The sequence below is a fragment of the Aristolochia californica genome, unplaced genomic scaffold (genome assembly GCF_029961685.1).
Source record: "Aristolochia californica isolate CCGP_79_NKW_82.1479 unplaced genomic scaffold, dmAriCali1.0.hap1 SCAF_15, whole genome shotgun sequence".
Classification (NCBI taxonomy): domain Eukaryota; kingdom Viridiplantae; phylum Streptophyta; class Magnoliopsida; order Piperales; family Aristolochiaceae; genus Aristolochia; species Aristolochia californica.
This window is the reverse complement of record NW_027181826.1, coordinates 7,338,515-7,360,843: the sequence shown is the minus strand read 5'-3', so window position 1 is coordinate 7,360,843 and position 22,329 is coordinate 7,338,515. Positions and strand designations below refer to the sequence as shown.

The following is a 22,329-nucleotide window of genomic DNA, read 5'->3' as shown; positions in this document are numbered from 1 at the left end:
GATAATAAAGAAGAAATTTACATGCAACAACCACCTGGGTATGTGGTTGAGGGGGAGTCAGTATGTTGCCTAAAAAAATCTCTATATGGTCTAAATCAGTCCCCTCGGGCATGGTTTGAGAAATCTAGTCAAGCCATCATACGGGCCGGTTTTCACAGATACTCTGGAGATCACTCAGTATTTATTAAAAATACACCGAGAGGTAAGGTGATTCTGGCTTTATATGTTGATGATATTATTTTAAGTGGGAGTGATTCCGAGGGCATCCAGAAAACTAAGGAAAAAATATGTGCTTAATTCAAGACGAAAGATTTTGGACTACTCAAATATTTTTTGGGTATTGAAGTATTAAAATCCAGACATGGGATTGTGCTATCCCAAAGGAAGTATATGCCCTTGATCTAGTAGAGGAGAGAGGAATGATGAGATGCAAACCAGGAGACATTCCTATGGACTCAAATACAAAATTATGTGGAGGCACTGGAGAAGATGTAGATATTGGAAAATATCAAAGACTAGTGGGGCAGCTTATTTACTTGTGTGTAACAAGGCCGGATATTTCATATACAGTAAGTGCGGTAAGTCAATACATGCACAAGCCACAACTTAGTCATTGGCAAGCACTTGAAAGAATACTACGATATCTTAAAGGAGCTCCAGGAAGGGGGCTTCTCTATCAAAACCATGGTCACTTCAACATCGAAGGATTCTCAGATCCAGACTGGGCTGAATCCCCTGATGACAGAAAATCTACTTGGGGATTTTGTACGATGGTTGGAGGAAATTTGGTTACATGGAAAAGCAAGAGGCAAAATGTAGTAGCACAGTCTAGTGCAGAAGCAGAATATAGGGCCATGGCACACACTGTTAGTGAACTCATATGGATAAGATCTCTTCTGACTGAATTGGGTTTCTACAAAGAACCTCCAATAGATCTATACTGTGACAATCAAGCAACAATACACATTACATCGAATCCAGTCTTCCATGAAAGAACAAAGTATATTGAAGTGGATTGTCATTTTATACGAGAAAATTTCCAAGCTGGTTTCTTATCTCTAAAGCATATATCATCACAAAGTCAAGTTGCAGATATTCTCACCGAGCCAGTCACTCACAAGATTATGTCTACCATATGTAGCAAGCTAGGCATTTATGATGTCTTCTCACCCCCAGCTTGAGGGGGAGTGTTACAATGTAGGACCCACCATGGTGCTCGAGCATGTGGGACCATGAGGATGTGGGACACCAAGAAGAGTCCTCACCCAAGCAAGCACGAAGTAAGGAATTAAGAAGCACAAGCTGAATAGAGTTAGAAGACTTGAAGATCAAGTGGGACCCACAAATATCTCATGAACTGGACACCTTATCAAGATGAGCTGGAACATCATGAGGGACCACAAGGATAAGGCCATGAGCTGGCCTCCTCAACTCATATTAGTCTTCTAGTAGACTAGTTTGAATGGACTTATCTTAGAGAGTTAGAGTTGGAATGTAATTAGGATTAAAAGGTAAATTGAATAAGGACTCTACCTCTTCCTTTACTATAAATAGAGGTGTTGTAATTCGGAATTCATCAAGTTACACATCTCAATCTCGAGTTACTCTCTCTCTCTCTCTCTCTCTCTCTCTCTCTCTCTCTCTCTTTCTCTCTCTCTTTCTCTCTCTTTGCTTGGCACAACCTCTCCTTTCTCTTTTATTTTTTCTTCTCTCTACCCGAGAGCTCTTCTTCCCTTTTCTTATTGTTTCTTTATTCTTTCTCTTGCTCGGAATTATGGAAAAGGGATCCTAAATTCAACAAAAGCAATGCCGATAGACACACTACCTACAAAAGACAAAGTGTGCCCTACATCCAGCATTAGGAATGGAGTATGGAGCAATGTCTTACCGGCTAGGAGTTATTTTTACTCTCACTTATATTATGCCAACAGGGCCTCATGGAAGGACGTAACAGTGTGAGGGAGAGTGTTGGAAGATGAAGGCATATTGGAAGATGTGCCATTTTATATAAAAATATTCTATACATCATTTGCAGCAAGCTGGGATTTCTTGATGTTCTCTCACCCCCAGCTCGAAGGGGAGTGTTGGAAGATAGGGCCCAAGCCCACATGACCAAGGAAGTCCCACATATCTAAGAGTATTATAAGATGGGCTACATTAGTATGTCAATGCCCACCTCTCACGAGTTACTGCTAAACTAATGTATTCACTGGCCCTCAATTATGAGTGCCAATGTCGAAAGTCAGTAAATTAGTTAGCGGTTCTGGCTTAGCCGCTGATGAGGTCAAATTGTGACCGCAATGTTATTTTTGAAGAAACTGTAAAATGAAGACGGGGTTCGAGGCGCCAGCCCCGACGGGGGTCCAAGGGGGCTGGGCCCCTTGGCGGTGGGGTCCGGGGCCTGCCGGTAGGCCCCGACCCACGGTATGCTCTTAGTCACAAATGGGAGACCCAAAAATGAACGGAAATTAAAAGACTCAAGTGTGAAAGGGAATTAATGGAAGCAGCGGGAAACAGAGGCGAACTCTGTACTGACCGTCGCAGCGGTCAGAGGCCTCCATCGACACCGAAAGAGATAGGAAGCTCCCTATCTCTCATTACCGTAGTTGTCTTCCTCGATTCAGTGTTGCAAATCACCTATAAATAGAGGTATTCTTCAGCAACAACGGGCATCCAGAGTAATACCTATTCCCTATTCATTTTCTTTTTTAGTTTCTTCTTTTGTAAGTCCAGAAGCCATTGAAGCTCTTCTAAGAGCGTGTGGTGGGACGAAATTAGTTTTGTATTGAAATAAGGTTCAGCATTGGCTTTCTTCTTGATTGTTGTTAAGATGTTCCTGGGTTGAGCTTACTCTATTTTACATACACGACCAAGGAAGGCCCACAAGATGGGCCCAAGCACATAAGAAGTAGGACCTACAATGATTACAACGAGTTGGCATCCTTATCACATAAGTTGGAAGATCAAGAAGGACTCACAAAGACATCTTTATCTTATGGTCACTTACTAGAAGAGTTCTAGTTTGATTTATGTTTGTATTTTATCTATATTGAGTTATTTAATTGTGGTATGACTTATCTTTAAGTGTTAGATTTTGGGTCTAATTAGGACAAAGGTAGTTTTATTGTAATTGGACTATTCTACCTTTCTTTATTATAAATAGAGGTTCATGTACTCTGATTATAAGAAGTTAATGAAGTCAATGAAGTATTTCTCTTTTCTATAAATTCATATTATGATCCCAGATCTGACACATGGATTTGTAGGGAGGAAGAAGATGAAGACGAAAATCAAGCCAAAGGGAAGCTTGAAAACCCTAGGTTCATTAAGGAGAACACACACCCCTAAGCTCGTTGAGGAGAACTCAAAATCCTGTTTAACCTAAAATCAATACTTGTCTTTTTCATTACTCTTACCCCTTAAATAGGGTTCACCCTTACAAGGTTTAAGATAAATTATTACAAAAATACCCCTATAAATGAAATATTCCAAAAATACCCTATGGCTTAAAAATGAAATAAAATAAAGAAAATTAAAGAAAAACTATTAAAATAATAATGTTATTGGTGCATAACATTACACCCCCTGGAAGAAAGAGCTTGTCCTCAAGCTCGAATGTAGAATCTACTTGCTCGTGCCCTCTGGACTACAAAACTGGAGCATCCAACAAGAGAAGCAAATTTTTTTTTTTTGACACTGCTAGCTTCACTTTCTGTAGCATACCCCAATACGGATAAGCTACCGAACAACAAGTTGAATGATCACCTGCGCCAAACTGGTAAATTCTATCACATAATCCCACCATACCCAAGGTCTTTTGGACTCATTTGAAACCTTAAAAACACATAACTGTCTCAAGTTCTCAATAACCATGTCTTGCCCTTCCCTTCATATCCTTGACTAAAATCTTGTTCAGGATCAGGTGCACAATATCTCTCATGATTAATACATTGTGATTGGCATTGCTTGCTAATTGTGAATGCCTGAGGACAGTACCAAGTTATGTAGTGAGGTGTGAACTGGCGGTATCCGCCTTGTTCAAGCACCTACGCTGCACCCTTGAAATCCTTCACAAATTGCATCATCCTCTCATTAACAGTACTAAGCAAAGGCCTCGCCTTTGACGTATCCAATACAGACCATGAGCAGAAAAAATACAATACGCCAATCACAGAGTGATCAACTTCAGCACCTACTAATGTAAGAGTTCCTGCAAGTGGTTCAAGTGTTACCCTCAATGCATAAGCATTAGATTCATCACCACTGGAATCATACTTCCCTTTTCCAGCACTCTATTTTAATGCCTTGGTTGCATGAAAATAACCATCTGCATCCTCAAGAAGCACCTTGGCTTGGCTGCCGAGCAGCAATGTATGATGGACTGCCACAGCAGTACTGGTTGCTGCAGTGCCACAGCAGCATCACAAAACCATTTGGGGAAGAACCCAAGTGCTGCAAAACCAGCAGCTTCCTCCTGTCTCCTCTCCTTCCCAACCCAATTTTCATTCATATTAATCAATCAATTGGATACAAAAATATTAGATTCAAAACCATTCTTGATTGTGTAATTGTGTATTAACCTGCCCAAGAAAAAATCAATGGGTGGGGCACAGATAGGAAGGGCACGAGACAATGCGATAGGACTCATCACCTGCTGTTTTGCCATCTCCTCAAGCTTGGCAACTTACACCCTTGGTCTCATCTTCACCTTCTTCATACAGCCACTCTTCCACTTATTGGAGTTTTGCAGAAAATTCCTCCTTATCCGACGCAGTTGCAAAGTCATGATACTTGTCATGAAGCTTGTTTCTCATGTCATAAACATAAGCTTCAACATCATTCTTCTTCTCTTTGGTTTCTTCCATCACTCTGTCTTGCAAAGCCATCTCAAATTCCTTTTCTACAGCAATCTGAACATCTCCTCGCTGCATTGCACCATACACCAACTCTGCAACAGGTATTGTGGTTTTCTTCACCTTCTTTTTTTGGGCTTCCACCTTAGTATTAGTTTCCATCTGAACAGGCTTGTCTCCAGAGTCGGGAACACCATTTTCCGCTCCACCATTGGCAGCATCACTAGCATCACTATCATCATGCATATTTACATCATTATCATTTCCACCTGCGACTGGAATATCAATCGTGGCACCATCAGTAACCATTTTTGTAGGTTCTTTCGGTGGATACTTTGTTACTGGTACTTCAACTTCTTCTAAGAGAGTTGCTGACTCGATGGAAACAATACCATGCAGATTCAAACGAACTATGACTTTCAGTTTCACCTGCTCACCATTGGCAGATTGGAATGGACCAATCGTATATGTGCTAAGCTTAGCTGATCCTGGAAATTCGCTTGCATCTGCATAGCCAACGTCAACTGTAAATGTGCCAGTACGATAGAATGTCAACGCTTTGACACTTGGAATCGGATTGCCTTTTGGAAATACAACAGTGCTCTGCACATTATCTCCAGTGCCATTTTGTGAATCAGGGCCAGAACCTTTCCAGGACAGAGCAATTGAATACGGGAAACTCTCATTGACCTAAAATTCTCTGATTTTAAAGGTTGGACTAAGAATAGCAAATTGAAGTGCATACCCTCGGGCAACACACTCACTAACATTCATAGTACGCCTTGGCTCCTTTCCAAAAAACTCTGGTTATTCTCCTAATAATCGCTAGAATACGAGATCCTGATCCTACTACAACAGAATTAATGTTTTCAGCAGTAAGTCCAGCTTCCAACAAGGCCTTTTCAAGCGGGCCCTTAACCCTTGCCAAAATAGGACCTTTCGATGAATCCCTTTACATCCTTCTTATCCGTCAAACATTCACTATTAAGAGGTGCCTTTGGGTTTGCACTCAAAACCTTCTTCAATTCTCATCATCTATGTTGTTTGATTGAATACAAAATTGAGGTTGCCGATACTTAACCCACCCAATTTGGAAATTGGCTTCCCTCTGTTCTGCTGATAGGTGGATTGCGAGTGGGAGGTGGTGGCAAGAAGTCAAATCCCACCGGACTTGTTTCAGACAACGCCGACGGAGCCTCCTCAGTTTTCGGTGGCGAAGAGCAGGAGGACGTCGTGGCTTTTTTCCGAATGGAAGCTTTAAAACCCTAGGTTCCTTAAGGAGAATGCACACCCCTTAGCTCATTGAGGAGAACTCAAAACCCTTGTTTACTCTAAATCAATACTTGCCCTTTCTCATTTCTTTCATCCCTTAAGTAGGGTTCACGCTAACAAGATTCAAGATAAAATATTATAATAATGCCCCTACAAAATATTAACTATTTAACTGAAATAAAAATAAAGCAAAAGTAAATTGAAAGAAAAGAAATTAATTTAATAATAAATGACTCAGCCACTGAGCCTCTGCATGACTTGGCCTGCTATTGAGGTCATAACATATTGGCAGTTTATTCTTTAGTCAACATATTATTTGGTACACAACCTTCTAATGCACTTACAACGGATTATTTTATGGGTCCTTGGATTTTCCTTATTTGGTACATGTTATTGGGCCCAAGCCCATTTAAGCTGCTGCTATTGTGTCTCTTTGGTTGAGACATTATTATTGAAGGACTCCTCATTTACTGATTGTTGTCAGCATTGATTATTTTGATGAAGTAGAAAGCATATGGCGGCCATAGAATATTATCATTCGGGTGATTACCAGTTCCCCCCCTTAATTAGCATTTAATACTCCTACCATTTGAGAGTCGGTATCCTATTGAGGGACATGGTGATGGAGGTGTTTTATTACACTTCTGACCAATGCCTATAGACCCACTACCTACAAAAGATATGAGTGTGCCCAACATCTAGCATGAGTTATTTGACTGGAGTATGGAGTAAGGCCTCTTGGAAGAGACCACCAGCTTGAGGGAGAGTGTTGGAAGATATGGTGGACTTCCATTTTATACGGGAAGAACCTATACACCATTTGCAGCAAGTTGGGTGTTCATGATTTTCTCTCATCCCCAGCTTGAGAGGGAGTGTTGGAAGATGGACCCAAGCCCACACATCCAAGTGTGTTACAAGATAGGCTCAAGCCACAAAGACCAAGGAAGACCCACACATCCAAGAGATGTGGAAAATGGGCTCAAGGCCCATAGACCAAGGAGAAGGCCCATAGGCCCATATAGTGATAGCAGGATGGTAAATAAAGAGTCATCCCATAGAGATGGCATTGATGCAATTAGTTTAAGTTCCAAGGGTATTATTATAATATTGTAAGTTTATCAATCTATAAATTGAGCTTTAGGGGGAGGGTTAGGAAATAAGCCCATAACCTTTTCTTCCTCTTGTTTTCTCCCAATGGGTCTCTCTCTCTTTTTCTCCATGAGCTAAATCCATGGAGTCCTGAAAACCAACATAAGGTTCTGGTTTTTAAGCTAAACCTGGAGCTTTAACTCATTACAAAGAGAAAGCCCTTGCTTAATTATGACACTTATTAATTGGCCATATTTTTAGAAAGTATAATCAATGGTACCCCCAAACTATATTAATCAAAGTTTGTCTGACTTTAATAGCAAATAGTAGAGGTAATCCATCAATAAATTTTGATAATATATATTATTGGCATCATTTCATTGCATAACTTTGGTAATAAAGACATCTTTATACTAACTAAAATGACTTATTTTCTTACAACGAAGATTTTGAAGTAATTCTCTTTCTTGATCTGTGTTGGAAGTGAGAGTTCCAACAATGTGAATTAGAATGGCTTGGATGAGGATGTAAATTGCATCCTCTTCTTCAAAACAAACATGTTGTCCTTTATTTTCAATCATTAATTGACCTTGTTCATTGACAATAAGTTTCTTTGCAGCAAAAATTTCATTGTTCTGAGCTATGGTGGGGACATTTTGCCACCAACCTTTCAAGATTCCAGAGAATCCTGAAGTAATAATCTGAGATACGTTCCATTCATAGATATTTCTTCCATCATAGGACTTTTGATCTATATATAAGATTTTCTTCATACAAAAGGTCACAAGGTGTGGCCCTATGATAGTAAGTTTTTTGGCGAAAATCCCATTGTCTTTGTCATTGTTTATCATAATCAATTTTTTTTACAGAAAGTGTTTGTACAAGTTGTTGGTAGGATTCTTCTAATTGAGTGAAGTCATAATTGACATTTTTAGATTCAATTCTAGTGTCTAAAGAAGAATTGGAAATAGTATCTACAACATTTTCAGTGGAGGTAAAATTAACCTCAATTACATTGAGATTTATATTTTTTAATCTCTCTAACAACTTTTTAGTAAATTCATGAGATGGTTGTATCTTAAATCCTTTAACAAAGGGAGGTCGTTTAAGTGAAGGAATATTATACTTAGTGTGAGAAATAGGTGGTTTTTTTAGGGACAGATAAAGACTCTTGTCCTGGGTGTTTTCATGAACAACTTCTTCAATTCTATTGAGTTGTTGACCTATTGATGGGAGAGTTAAATTTGTGAAATTATTTTATTTCTAAACTTGACTAATCTGGTTTGGCTGAGATTCAAGTGTTATATAAGCCACCCCTTTTACAAATGAATTAGATGATTCTAATTTGAGAGGTTCAGGAGGAGGATGTATAGATTGTACATTTGTGCCTATCTGAAGATGCCAAACTCTAATTTCATTAAGAGTATTAATCTCTTGTTTTTCTTTGTATTCAGAATAAATTACTCTATGCCAATATTCAAAATATATAATTTTATTTTCTTAAGCAAGGTAATCATAAAATTTTGTGGCAAGAAATTTCTTGTCTCTAGAAGAAGGATATTTGTTGAAAAACCATGCTTTAAATTTGGCATTACCAGGGTATAAAAAATCAGCTTGGATAGTTGATCGATCTATCTTAAATTCTTCACTAATCATAATTAAATAGTGAAATGATCGATTTCGCTCAGGGTAAGAGATGTTTTTTCTTCTTCTTTCCTATGATAAATTCCATGAGGAATTTGGTTTTGGGAAAGTCTAATTCATTCCACAGAAATATCATCTCAGGTAGCTGGATAAGGTGTTTCAGCTTCGGGCTTCCGAGATGTAGACCCAACATCAGAGTATCGTGATGTAGGCGGTAATGATACTCAATATTGGGGATGAGTGTTGGTTTCGGAAATTGAGAACCACATCACCATCCATGAATTAAATTATTTGGTCAATATCAATATCGATTAATGGTCTTGGAGGGACTACCTTAGGTATTATCCAAATTTCAGGAAACTTAATTTCCTCACATGAAATCATTCTAGGACTAGAAACATTAGCACTTAGTAAATCTATTTCAATAATAACAGTTTTACCAAATTCTGGATGTATTTTCACTTTGGGTGCTAAGTTATTCATTTACTTGAAATGGATTCGCATGATTGTAGCCAATGGTTTCTGATCTGAGTAAAAAGTTATATCCCTGGATTAGGATCCTGAGTAGTAATGCTTCCATTAATTTTCTATCTTTAAAAATAGAGTTAAATTAGGGTGAATATTAAAATAAACCGGCCCTCAGGTGAGACTGGTTTCAAAGACATCCATAAGAGAGGGGTTCCAATCCAAATTTCTACCATCTCTTAAAATGGTGTGAAGGCTGAAAGAATCAGGATAGAAACAAACAAACAAGTTAGAAAGAAAAAATAAGAAAGAAAGTAGAAAGAAAGAAAGAAAAAGAAAGAATGAAAGAAATCAAGAAAGAAAAAAGAAAGAAATAAACAAGAATGAAAGAAAGAATGATGAAGAAAGAAAGGAAAAATAAGAAAGATATAAAGCAAGATGTTGAATTTATGGAAAAGATAAAAACTTCATTGACTTGTTATAATCTAAGTACATGAACCTCTATTTATAATAGAGGAAGGTAGTAGAGTCCAATTGCAATAAAACAACCTTTGTCCTAATTACACCCAAAATCTAACACTAAAAGATAAGTCCTAGCTTAATTAAATAAATCAATGTAGATAAAAGACAAACATAACTCAAACTAAAACTCTTCTTGGTCATGACCTTAAGATAAATATACTTTTGTGAGTCCTTCTTGATCTTCCAACTGATGTGATAAGGATGCCAGCTCATGGTAATCATTGTGGGTCCTACTTCTTATGTGGTTAGGCCCATCTCGTGGGCCTTCTTTGGTCGTGTGGCCCATCTTATAATACTCTTAGATATGTGGCCCTTCTTTGGTCGTGTGGGCTTGGGCCCTATCTTCCAACGCTCCCCCTCGATTTGGGGATGAGAGAACATCAAGAACTCCCAGCTTGCTGCAAATGATATATAGAATCGTTTTTTGTATAATGTGGCAGATCTTCCAACACTCCCCCTCATGTTGGTGCTCTCATTCATGAGGTCCAACTGGTATAATATTAGTGAGAGTAAATCATTCCTAGCCACTAAGACATTGCTTTGAGTGTCCATCTCCACCACCGTGTCCCTCCATAGGACAACGACTCTCAAGTGGTAGAGTAGTAATATATGATATTAAAGGGGGGGGGGGGGAGTAACATAAATATAATAATAAATTCCTCCGTCATAGACTCCCAACCATGATATTTTTTGACAGGGCCCATAATGGTTTCCCAACCGTGATATTTTTTGACAGGGTATCCTCCGCCATGGTTTCCCAACCATGATATTTTTTTTTTTTTACATGGTCCATCATGGTTTCCCAACCGTGATATTTTTTGACAAGGTATCCTCCGTCATGGTTTCCCAACCATGATATTTTTTGACGGGGTAAAATAAATGATGATATGAAGCCACCTCTTCTTCAATAATAATGTCCCCAAAGAGACATAATAGTTGTAGCTGAATATAACACAACCATCTTCAAACTCATAGAACATGAACCAAAATAATAAACCTTGTAGAAGGACCCATGAAATAATCATAATCTGAAATAAATATTTCTTTTGTGCTCCCCTTTCCTTGAATATTTTGGTCACATAAACTTATCCACAACATATGGAATAAAATACCTCTTTCATGTACTTCTTCTACTTCTCCCCCTCAAGTTGGGAGGTAATGGCAGTGATCCCAGCTTGAACCAAATATCATAGATGTAGCCATAAGCCCAAATAATAGAGATGTATAAATAAGCCCTAAAACCTGGGAGAAGTGAGATATTTTCCTGATATATCAACTCAAAAAGTGACGCAAAAAAATTGGCATAAATTCGGATTTTTCAATACAACAGAATACCAGCATGACCTTTGATTCTTCCAATCCAAATATTTCTTTAAATATAGATCAGATTGACATGAAATTTTCTCCTTATGAAAGTAGACTTAAAATAAATTTCATAAAAGTATAAATTAAATTCATAAAATATAATTATCAGAAGATAAATAATATGATATATTTCGGTCTCTGTCATTTGACCGAACTAAGTACTATTTCTCCTTTTTTTTCCATAATGACCATTGACTCTTTCAAGATCAATATCTCCTTATAAAAAAATCGTACTGAGAATTGGTTGAATTTTTAAAACAATAAACTTACGTATCTTTCTTTTTATATATAATTCTCTATATAAAGTCGCTTTCTTGATATCATAAAATACCTTGGAAGTTGAGGCTTTCTGCTGCTGCTAGAACCTCTTTTTCAATCTGACCTTTGATGTTTCAAATATCGATTTATATTTGTAGATAACTCATGTAAAAAATTGGTTGAATAGGTAAAAGAGTAGACTTAAAAATCTTTCTTTTGATATATAATTCTCCATATAAAGTCTAGTTCTTGATTGCAAAAAATAACTCGGAATATGAAGATTGCTGCTACTAGTCGAACCTTTTTGCAATCTGACCTTTGCTCATTCGAATATCGATATCTCTCTTTAGATAACTCCGATTGGAACAAATCATTTTTATTTGGCAATTAAACTCAAATATATTTCTTTCAATATGTAATTTGTAATATGAAAAACTCCATATAGAGGTAAAAACCGCAAAGCAAACTATGGCTATTGGGACTAAAAAAAATAATAACTACGAACCTAGCCATAGGGTTTAGGGTTTAGGTATTAGAGAAAATGATCACATTACCTCTGTGGGTTGACCACGTCAACTCACATAATCTGCTCTGATACCATGTTAATTTGGGTCCAAGGCCCATCCCAAAATGACTAGCCTACTTAGGGAACCTCTTTCCCAACTAATAAACTCAAGCTCTTTGTACACACTAATCCAAGTGGGACTATTCCTTAATTTTTTTTCGAGATGCTTAACTTGATTAATTCTGAATTACAACACCTCTATTTATAGTAGAAGAGGAGGTAGAGTCCTTATACAATTAGCCTTTCAATCCTAATTACATTCCAACTCTAACTCTCTAAGATAAGTCTATTCTAACCAAACTACTAGAAGCCTAACAAGAAAGGAAGAAGAAAGAAAGAAAGAAAGAAAGAAAGAAAAATAAGAAAGAAAAACAGAAGATAACAAATAAACATAGAAAATAAGAAATAAATAAACTATAAAGAAAGAATAAAAAAGAATACAAGGAATTATTTCTTTCTTCTTTCATTATGATTCTTTCTATCTTGTTTCTTTCTTTTTTTGTTTCTTTTTCTTTTTCTTTATTTTTCTTTCTTTCTATCTATCTTTCTTTCTTCTTTCTATCTTTTGTCTTTCTTTTGTTTTTTATTTCTTATTTTTTTAATCGCTTTTTCTTTCTTTCTTTCTTTCATGTTTCTTTCTTGCTTTTTTTTTTGTTTCTTTTTTTTTCATTTCTTCTTTCTTTCATAGTTTCTTTCATGTTTCTATATTTCCTTCTTGTTTCTTTCTTTATTTCTTTCTTTTATTCTTTCTTTCTTCTTTCTTTCTTTCAATCTTTCTTCTGCCTTTCTATCATAGTTCTTCCTTTCTTGTTTCTTGCTTTATATATTTCTTATTTGTTTCTTTCTTCATTCATCTTTCTTTCTTTCTTTCTTGTTTCATTCTTGCTAGAAACAAGAATGAAAGAAAGAAAGAATAAAAAAGAATGGAAGAAGAAAGAAAGAAAGGAAGCAAAAATAAAGATAGAGAGAAAGAAGAAAGAATAAGGAATGAAATTAGAAAGGAAGAATGAAAGACAAGGATAACGAATGAAACATAAAAGAAAGAAAGAAAAAAAGTTGAAATAAATAAAAAAGAAAGAAAGAAAGAATGAATGAAGAAAAAAATAGAAAGAAAGAAAGAAAGAAACATGAAAAACCAAATTGCCTTATCTTTTGGTTTATGAGAAAAAACGAAGAGTGAAAACTAAAGTTTGGATTTAAAAAATGAAAATTGAACATAAAAAATGGAAATTCACAAATGCAGAGAAAGATAATTCCAAAAAGTCTCTCTAATTATTGGGGATTATAAACTCTTTTACTTTTTATATATTAGGTTTTGCAATCAGCAAAAAAAGGGGAGGGGGGGGGGGGGGGTTGGTGGTAGGTTGGCTGAGTGTTGACTCCTAATCCAGAAGACTTTTCTTACAAAAATATAGCCCATTACGCATGATTGATCAATTAATCACGTTACAATAATCTATGATTGTTAGGTCAACTTTTTCTAAATGGGAAAAATGGTTTTTTTGGCTTGGGTAAATATCCCACCACACGTTCACTTTAGAATTTAATGAGAATTTATTGAATCAAAGTTTTTTATCTTTAGGTCATTTGCATCTTCAACATGTTTCATCCATGCATATCCATATTTAAAACATGTTAGGATCAATCAGAAATTGTTTTTTTATAAAATTCTAAGCTATTAGGGATTGTACTAGTGGAATTTCCCAAACATGGATAACAAAACTTTGGTGTTCATTTGTGGTGTGTGAATAAATTTTCTTTACTTATATTTATTATTGATTTTAATTTTTTGCATACACAAACTCTAAAATTTTCATTTTTCTGTGATCTATTTGCCTTATCTTTTTGTTAATGAGAAAAAAGGGGAGAGAGAAAACTCAAGTTTTGATTTAAAAACCAAAATTAAACATCTAAAATGGAAACTCACAAATGCAATGAGAGATAATTCCAAAAGTTCACTGTACTTTTTAGGGATTGTAAACTCTTTTAGTTTTTATATATTAGGTTTGCAATCAACAGAAAAGGGGGGGGGGGAGGGATTTTTAACTGAGTGTTGACTCCCAATCCATAAGTAATTTCTTACAAAAATATAGCCCGTTATGCATGGTTGATCGATTAATCACTTTACAATGATCTATAATTATTTGGTCAGCGTTTTGTAAATGGTAAAAAATGGCTTGTTTGGCTCGAGTAAATATCCCACCACACGTTCACTAGAGAAATTAATGAGCATTTGTTGTACTCCTTGAAAGTTTTGGATCCTTATGTCATTTGCATCTTCAACATGTTTCATGCATGTTTATCCATATTTAAAACATGTTAGGATCAATTAGAAATCTATTTCTTATAAAATTCCAAGCAATTAGGGTTTGTACTAGTGGAATTTCCAAAACATGGATAACAAAACTTTGGTGTTCATTTTTGGTGTGTGAATAAATTTTATTTACTTATATTTATTTATTTTTGCACACACAAACTCTAAAGCTTTCATTTTTTTGTGTTCTATTTGTCTTATCTTTTTGTTTATGAGAAAAAAAATAAGAGAGAAAACTCAAGTTTGGATTTAAAAATGAAAATTGAAGATCAAAAATGGAAATTCACAAATGCAGAGAGAGATAATTACAAAAAATTTATGTAATTTTTTGGGATGGCCAACTCTTTTAATTTTTATATATTACGTTTTGCATTCAACGAAAAAGAGGGGAGTAGAGGGGGAAAATGATTTTTAACTGAGTGTTGACTCCCAATCCATAAGACATTTCTTAAAAAATATAGTCTGTTACGCATGATTGATCGATCAACTTTTTGTAAATAGGAAAAAATGGCATGTTTGGCTCTGGTAAATATCCCACCGCTCGTTCACTTGAGAATTTAATGAGCATTTGTTGAACTCCTTCAAGGTTTTAGATCCTTAGGTCATTTGCATCTTCGATATGTTTCATCCATGTATATCCATATTTAAAACATGTTAGGATCAATTAGAAAACCATTTCTTATAAAATTCCATGTTGTTTGGGGTTGTACAAGTGGAATTTCTCAAACATGGATAAAAAAACTTTGGTGTTCATTTGTGGTGTGTGAATAAATTTTATTTACTTACATTTATTATTGTTTTTAATTTTTCATAGACACAAACTGTAGAATTTTCAATTTGTTGAGATCTATTTGCCTTATCTTTTTGTTTATGAGAAAAAAAGGAATTGAGAAAACACAAGTTTGGAATTTAAAATTAAAAATGAGCATAAAAAAGGGAAATTCACAAATGCTAAGAGAGATAATTCCAAAAAGACTCTAATTTTTAGGGATTGGAAACTTTTTTAGTATTTATATATTAGGTTTTGCAATCAATGGAAAAAGGGGGGGGGGGGGGGGGGGGATATTTTTAACTTAGTGTTGACTCCCAATCCATAAGACATTTCTTAGAAAAATATAGCCCGTTAGGCATGATTGATTAAACAATCACTTTACAATAATCTATGAGTGCTAGATCAGCTATTTCTAAATGGACAAAAAAATGCTTGTTTGGTCGAATAAATATCCCACCGCATGTACACTTGAGAATTCAATGAGCATTTGTTGAACTCCTTCAATGTTTTGGATCCTTAGGTCATTTGCATCTTTGACATGTTTCCTCCATGTATATCCATATTTAAAACATGTTAGGATCAATTAGAAATCCCTTTATTATAAAATTCCATGCTGTTAGGGGTTGTACAAGTGGAATTTCTCAAACATGGATAACAAAACTTTGGTGTTCATTTGTGGTGTGTGAATAAATTTTTTTTTACTTAAATTTATTATTGTTTTTAATTTTTCGCATACACAAACTCTAGAATTTTCATTTTGTTGTGATCTATTTGCCTTAAATCTCTGTTTATGAGAAAAAGGAAGAGAGAAAACAGAAGTTTGGATTTAAAAATTAAAATTGAACATAAAAATTGGAAATTCACAAATGCTGAGAGAGATAATTCCAAAAAGGCTCTCTAATTTTTAGGGATTGGAAACTTTTTTAGTGTTTATATATTAGGTTTTGCAATCAATGGAAAAAGGAGGGGGGGGGGGGGGGGGGGGGGGGGGGGGTGTAATTTTTAACTGAGTGTTGACTCCCAATCCATAAGACATTTCTTAGAAAAATATAGCCTGTTAAGCATGATTGATCGAACAATCACTTTACAATAATCTATGGTTGTTAGATCAGCTTTTTCTAAATGGACAAAAAATTTGCTTGTTGGGCTCGGGTAAATATCCCACAACATGTACACTTGAGAATTCAATGAGCATTTGTTGAACTCCTTCAAAGATTTGGATCCTTAGGTCATTTGCATGTTCAACATGTTTCATCCATGCATATCCATATTTAAAACAAGTTAGGATCAATTAGAAATCTCTTTCTTTTAAAATTCATAGCTATTAGGGATTGTACTAGTGGAATTTCCCAAACATGATAACAAAACTTTGGTGCTCATTTGTGGTGGGTGAATAAATTTTCTTTACTTATATTTATTATTGTTTTTATTTTTTTTCATACAAAAACTCTAAAATTTTAATTTTGTTGTAATCTATTTGCCTTATCTCTTTGTTTATGAGAAAAAAAAAGGAAGAGAGAAAACTAAAGTTTGGATTTAAAAATGAAAATTGAACATCTAAACTGGAAATTCACAAATGCGGAGTGAGATAATTCCAAAAAGTCTCTCTAATTTTTATGGATTGTAAATACTTTTAGTTTTTATATATTAGGTTTTGCAATCATTGAAAAAAGGGGGCGTGTGATTTTAAACTGATTGCTGACTCTTAATCCATAAGTCATTTCTTACAAAAATATAGCCCATTACGCAAGATTGATCGATCAATCACTTTAGAATGATCTATGATTGTTAGGTAAGCTTTTTGTAAATGGGAAAAAAATGGGTTGTTTGGCTTGTGTAAATATCCCACGACACGTTCAATCGGGAATTTAATGAGCATTCGTTGAACTTCTTCATGGTTTTGGATCCATAGGCCATTTGCATCTTCAACATGTTTCATCAATGCATATCCATGTTTAAAACATTTTCTGATCAATTAGAAATCTCTTTCTTATTAAATTCCAAGCAATTAGGGGTTGTACTTGTGGAATTTGTCAAACATATATAACAAAATTTTGTTGTTCATTTGTCGTGTGTGAATAAATTTTTTTTACTAACATTTTATTTTTTATTTTTTGCATACACAAATTATAAAATTTTCATTTTGTTGTGATCTATTTGCCTTATATTTTTGTTTATGAGAAAAAAGGAACAGAGAAAACTCAAGTTTGGATTTAAAAACGAAAATTGAACATCTCAAATGGAAATTCACAAATGCAAAGAGAGATAATTCCCAAAGGTCTTTTTACTTTTTAGGGATTGTAAACTCTTTTACCTTTTATAGATTAGGTTTTGCAGTCATTGGAAAAGAGGGGGCATGGGACTTTTAATCGAGTGTTGACTCCCAATCCATAAGTCATTTCTCAAAAAGATATAGCCCGTTACTCATGATTGATCGATTAATCACTTTATAATGATCTATGATTGTTAAGTCAACTTTTTGTAAATGTGAAAAAATGGCTTGTTTGGTTCAGGTAAATATCCCACTGCACGTTAACTTGAGAATTTAATGAGCATTTGTTATACTCTTGAAAATTTTGGATCCTTAGGTCATTTGCATCTTCAACATATTTCATGCATGTTTATCCATATTTAAAACATGTTAGGATCAATAAGAAATCTCTTTCTTATAAAATTCCAAGCTATTAGGGGTTGTACTAGTGGAATTTCCCAAACATGGATAACAAAACTTTTGTGTTCATTTGTGGCATGTGAATAAATTTTCTTTACTTACATTTATTATTGTTTTTAATTTTTTGTGTACACAAACTCTAAAATTTTCATTTTGTTGTCATCTATTTGCCTAATCATTTGGGTTATGAGAAAAAATGAAGAGAGAAAACTCAAGTTTGGATTTAAAAATGAAAATAAAATATCAAAAATAGAAATTTACAAATGTAGAGAAAAATATTTCCATAAAGACTCTCTAATTTTTAGGGATTTTAAACTCTTTTATTTTTTATATATTAGGTTTTGCAATAAACGAAAAAGGGGGGGGGGGGGGGGGGGGGGGGGGAGGGGAGGTTTAACTGAGTGTTGACTCCTAATCCATAAGTCATTTGTTAAAAAAAATATAGCCCGTTACACATGATTGATCGATCAATTAGTTTACAATTATCTATGATTGTTAAGTCAAAAGTTTTTAAATGGGAAAAAAATGGTTTGTTTGGCTCGGGTAAATATCCCACTGCATGTTCAGTTGAGAAATTAATGAGCATTTTTTGTACTCATTGAACGTTTTGGATCCTTTGGTCATTTGCATCTTCAACATATTTCATGCATGCTTATCCATATTTAAAACAAGTTAGGATCAATTAGAAATCTCTTTCTTATAAAATTCCAAGCTATTAGGGGTTGTACTAGTAGAATTTCCCAAACATGGATAACAAAACTTTGGTGTTCATTTGTGGTGTGTGAATATATTTTATTTACTTACATTTATTATCTTTTTTTAATTTTTTGCATACACAAACTCTAAAACTTTTATTTTGTGTGATCTATTTGCCTTATCACTGTATTTATGAGAAAAAAAATGAAGATAGAATGTTATGATCCCGGATCTTAAACATGGATTCGTAGGGAGGAAGAAGAGGAAGACGAAGATCAAGCCAAAGGGAAGCTTGAAAACCCTAGGTTCGTTAAGGAGAATGCACACCCCTGAGCTCTTGGAGGAGAACCCAAAACCCTGTTTAACCTAAATTCAAAGTTTAACTTTCTCATTACTCTTACCCCTTAAATAGTGTTCACCATTACAGGGCTTAAGATAAAATATTACAAAAATACCCCTATACATAAAATATTCCAAAAATACCCCTATGGCTTAAACTAAATTAAAATTAAGTAAATTAAAAAAAACTATTAAAATAATAGTGTTATTGCATACATAACATTACACCCCCTTGGAAGAAAGAGCTTGTCCTCAAGCTCGAATGTAGGGTCTATATGTCGACGTCTCCACCTGCTCCCAAGTAGCATCTGCAGTAGTTATGTCCGCCTTCTGGATGCCCAAAACTGGCGCATTCCCCCTAGTAACCAATATATTGTTTTTGTCGAATGTAGGGATGCGTGCCGAACATCGCTACATCTCCCTAAGCAACATCTCTGACCTCCCTCAATCATGGACTGGTGTGAAACTACCCCTCATGGAGGGCCCCCATTGGCAAGGTTGCACTGCCTACACTTTGCCAACATGGCAGCAACAACATCATGACCAGCCCCCTGGGATTGAGAAGACTCAGCAACACTGACCCCCTCCATTTGCTACACCTTGAAACACTCAGAGGTCTGAAACCATCATGGACAACAGGATCAGCATGGTGACGATGTATGGTTGGTTGTTCCATTTCATAGTGAAGTGCCAAGAGCAAGATCGCTGCCCCTGTAGAACTATCTAGGCCACATGTTTCCGGTAATTCAGACGAGCAGTCAGGTAAATGAAAAACACTAGGAAGCCCACTGCATGCTTTTTCCTCATTACCATCATCAGCAGAAAACCCAGCTTTCCAAGAATCCAACCAACTGTTCCTTCTCAAAAATCCAGACAGCACAAGCTGCTGCTCACTATCCTGGAGTACAACAAGCACCTCACCATATGTACATTCCATGTTATTTGCGATCAGTACCACTGCTGTTTGAATCCATTTCAAATGAAATTGGTCATTAAGTTCCAAATTCAGAGGGAAGTGATGAAAGGAGACCACTATGCTGACTGCAATACGAACTATGAGCACTGTTTTCAGCAATGCCACTGTTGGCTGTACTAGTTGCAGCAGTGTCACAGCAGCAGCATTTATACTCTGGGCATACGCCACCCAGAATTTAATATTTTTCCCGTCAACAACTAGAAAAATCATTCCCCACAGCATAACATTCAAATTCTGGTCAAGAGAACCTTTATCAGTGAGAAACTCCTTATCTGCCAACAAAATCAATGGGATGAAGACAATCTTTAGCAAGACAACCCCTCTGCCACCTATGATTTCATCTGAGATGAGAGCAATGGCAGGTAAGTCATTAAATACACCACGAACAGCATTAATGTTCCCCCCATACACAAGCATTTGGTCAAAGTCAGAATTTTCCAGGTGGTGCTCAGCTGAATTATAATTTTCAGGTTGTAGTTGCTGCTGGGGTGATCTTATCTTCACTGCAATATCAGCAGCAATTTTAAATATCAACACCCTCTTGGGCTCAAGAGTTCTACTAATGGGACAAGCAGTCATAACAGAAATTATTTTTGTTGCTGCCCCTGTCCGGCATGAATTAGCTACCTCCTGCAGAGGAGTATCTGTTGTGCCCACAACAACAGATAATTTTGCACCAGAAGTTACTGCTGCGACTACTCCTAGAATTATCAGCACTGTTCGCAGCAGTGGCACTGTTGGCAGCACTATCTTCTGCCGTGTCAAAACAGCATAGTACAATCCAGCTATTCATTAGATTGAGTTGGAACAAAACGTAGAACTTCCATTCTTCAAATAAACACTGCTATGCTGCTGGCCTAAAGATGGACCTATCAGTTTTCTGTTGGCCAACTTGTTTGCACAGATCTGAACAGCAATAATCACTGCAGCATGTCCTTGATTCTCATGAGCTATAGATGCAACCTGTGATACATTTTCATTTTTTTACATATGCTAGGTACTGCTCATCTTCATCACTGCTAACCGGTTTTATTTTTTTCCGTAGAGTCCATTGCTGCATTGCCACCACAGCAGCAATTTGAAAAATTGGAAGTGGCTCTCCTGTCCACCACAAGAATGTAACAAAAGCAGAAATTTGAAACTGTTGAACCCATTGCTGCATTGTCATAGCAACAGCAACTAAAGTCTAGACTAATAATCCGACCACTCTATCTACTTGAGCCCTTGCCCGCAGCCCTTTCTCTCTCAACCTCTTAAGGACACATTGAGCTTCTTCTGAACTCTTTGCAACCAACCCAATATAAAAAGCAACAATTGGTAAATGCCCAACCTTCAACATCTCAATGCAAAAACCAATCTCATCTTCCAGTTGCTTCCCTATACACCATACTTGAACAAAAACTGTAAGGCTGAACGCATTAGGAGATATATACCATTTTTTCACCTCCTTAAAACAACAAACCAGGAAGCTTTCACCATTTGCAACTTCATCCTTGCATTCTAACTCCACACCAAGATTCCCAAAAGCAACCTGTGATTCCCAGCCATCACAAGGATTTACAGACAATTTGCTTTTGTTTTCACAAAAATGAAGGCATGAAGTAAATATACCAAACTCAGAAAACAATTCTTTCAGCTTCTCATCATCTATGTTGTCCTCCAAGTTCTTCAAGTGTAGGTGCACCCCTTGGTACTTGTCTACAATTTCTTGATTATTCTGCTCAAACCGTCCCTTCAATTCCATCTCCCTTTCTGATTTCTTCTGTGCTTTCCCAACATACCACTCCTTGTCATCAATTTTTTTGTCACTAAGCCCCCCAACAGCTAGAGCAGCAGCTTCTACATTCTCAAAGTTAACAAATCCAAAACATTTGGATTTCCCATCTCCTTCTCTCATTACTACAACACTTGTAGTGTTTCCACACTCACAAAATAGTTTCTTCAAATCTTCATCACCAAAAGTCACACCAGGTTGAAGAATTTTGACAAACAGTGGTCGAGCAGCATACAAATCATCCAAAAAAATTAATACAACTTTTTGAAATGGACTGTTACTGCTGGAAAAGTGACCCAAAACAACCACATTGTTGCTGTATTCGTTCACCACAATAGAATACATCCCATGCCCCTGTGCAAAAAAATTTTGACGGGAGAAATAGCTAGGGCCCTCTGCTGCTTGAATTTTAAGATGGCCATGATTCCAGAAAGAGTAATTATTCTCTTTGGCGTTGCCGACCAGTCAACAACATCACGTTGAGGCTTTAATTCAAACAACTTCAAAGCACTAGGAGCCCCATTAGAGCATGGAGATAAAGGTTCATAAACAGAGAGGGTTGCACGCTCCATTGTAAGAAAGTGTGGAACGGTAATTGCATACCTGATTTTGTGCCTAGCAACCATGAATGGAAGTCCGTTTACAACACCACTATCAGGGGCCTCATCTTGTTGAAGCCATTTCAATTCGAAATCCACTGTACGAGACCTCTCTTCTTCAGCCAGGGCCACGATTTCTACTTCGAAATCGAAAT

General features: G+C 36.0%; 1 pseudogene; it reads right to left on the bottom strand.

Annotated features, from left to right (window-relative positions):
• Positions 1–4,046: 4,046 nt before the first annotated feature.
• On the bottom strand, positions 4,047–20,011 carry LOC137951166 (heat shock 70 kDa protein 14-like; annotated as a pseudogene).
• Between the last annotated feature and the right edge of the window lie 2,318 nt (positions 20,012–22,329).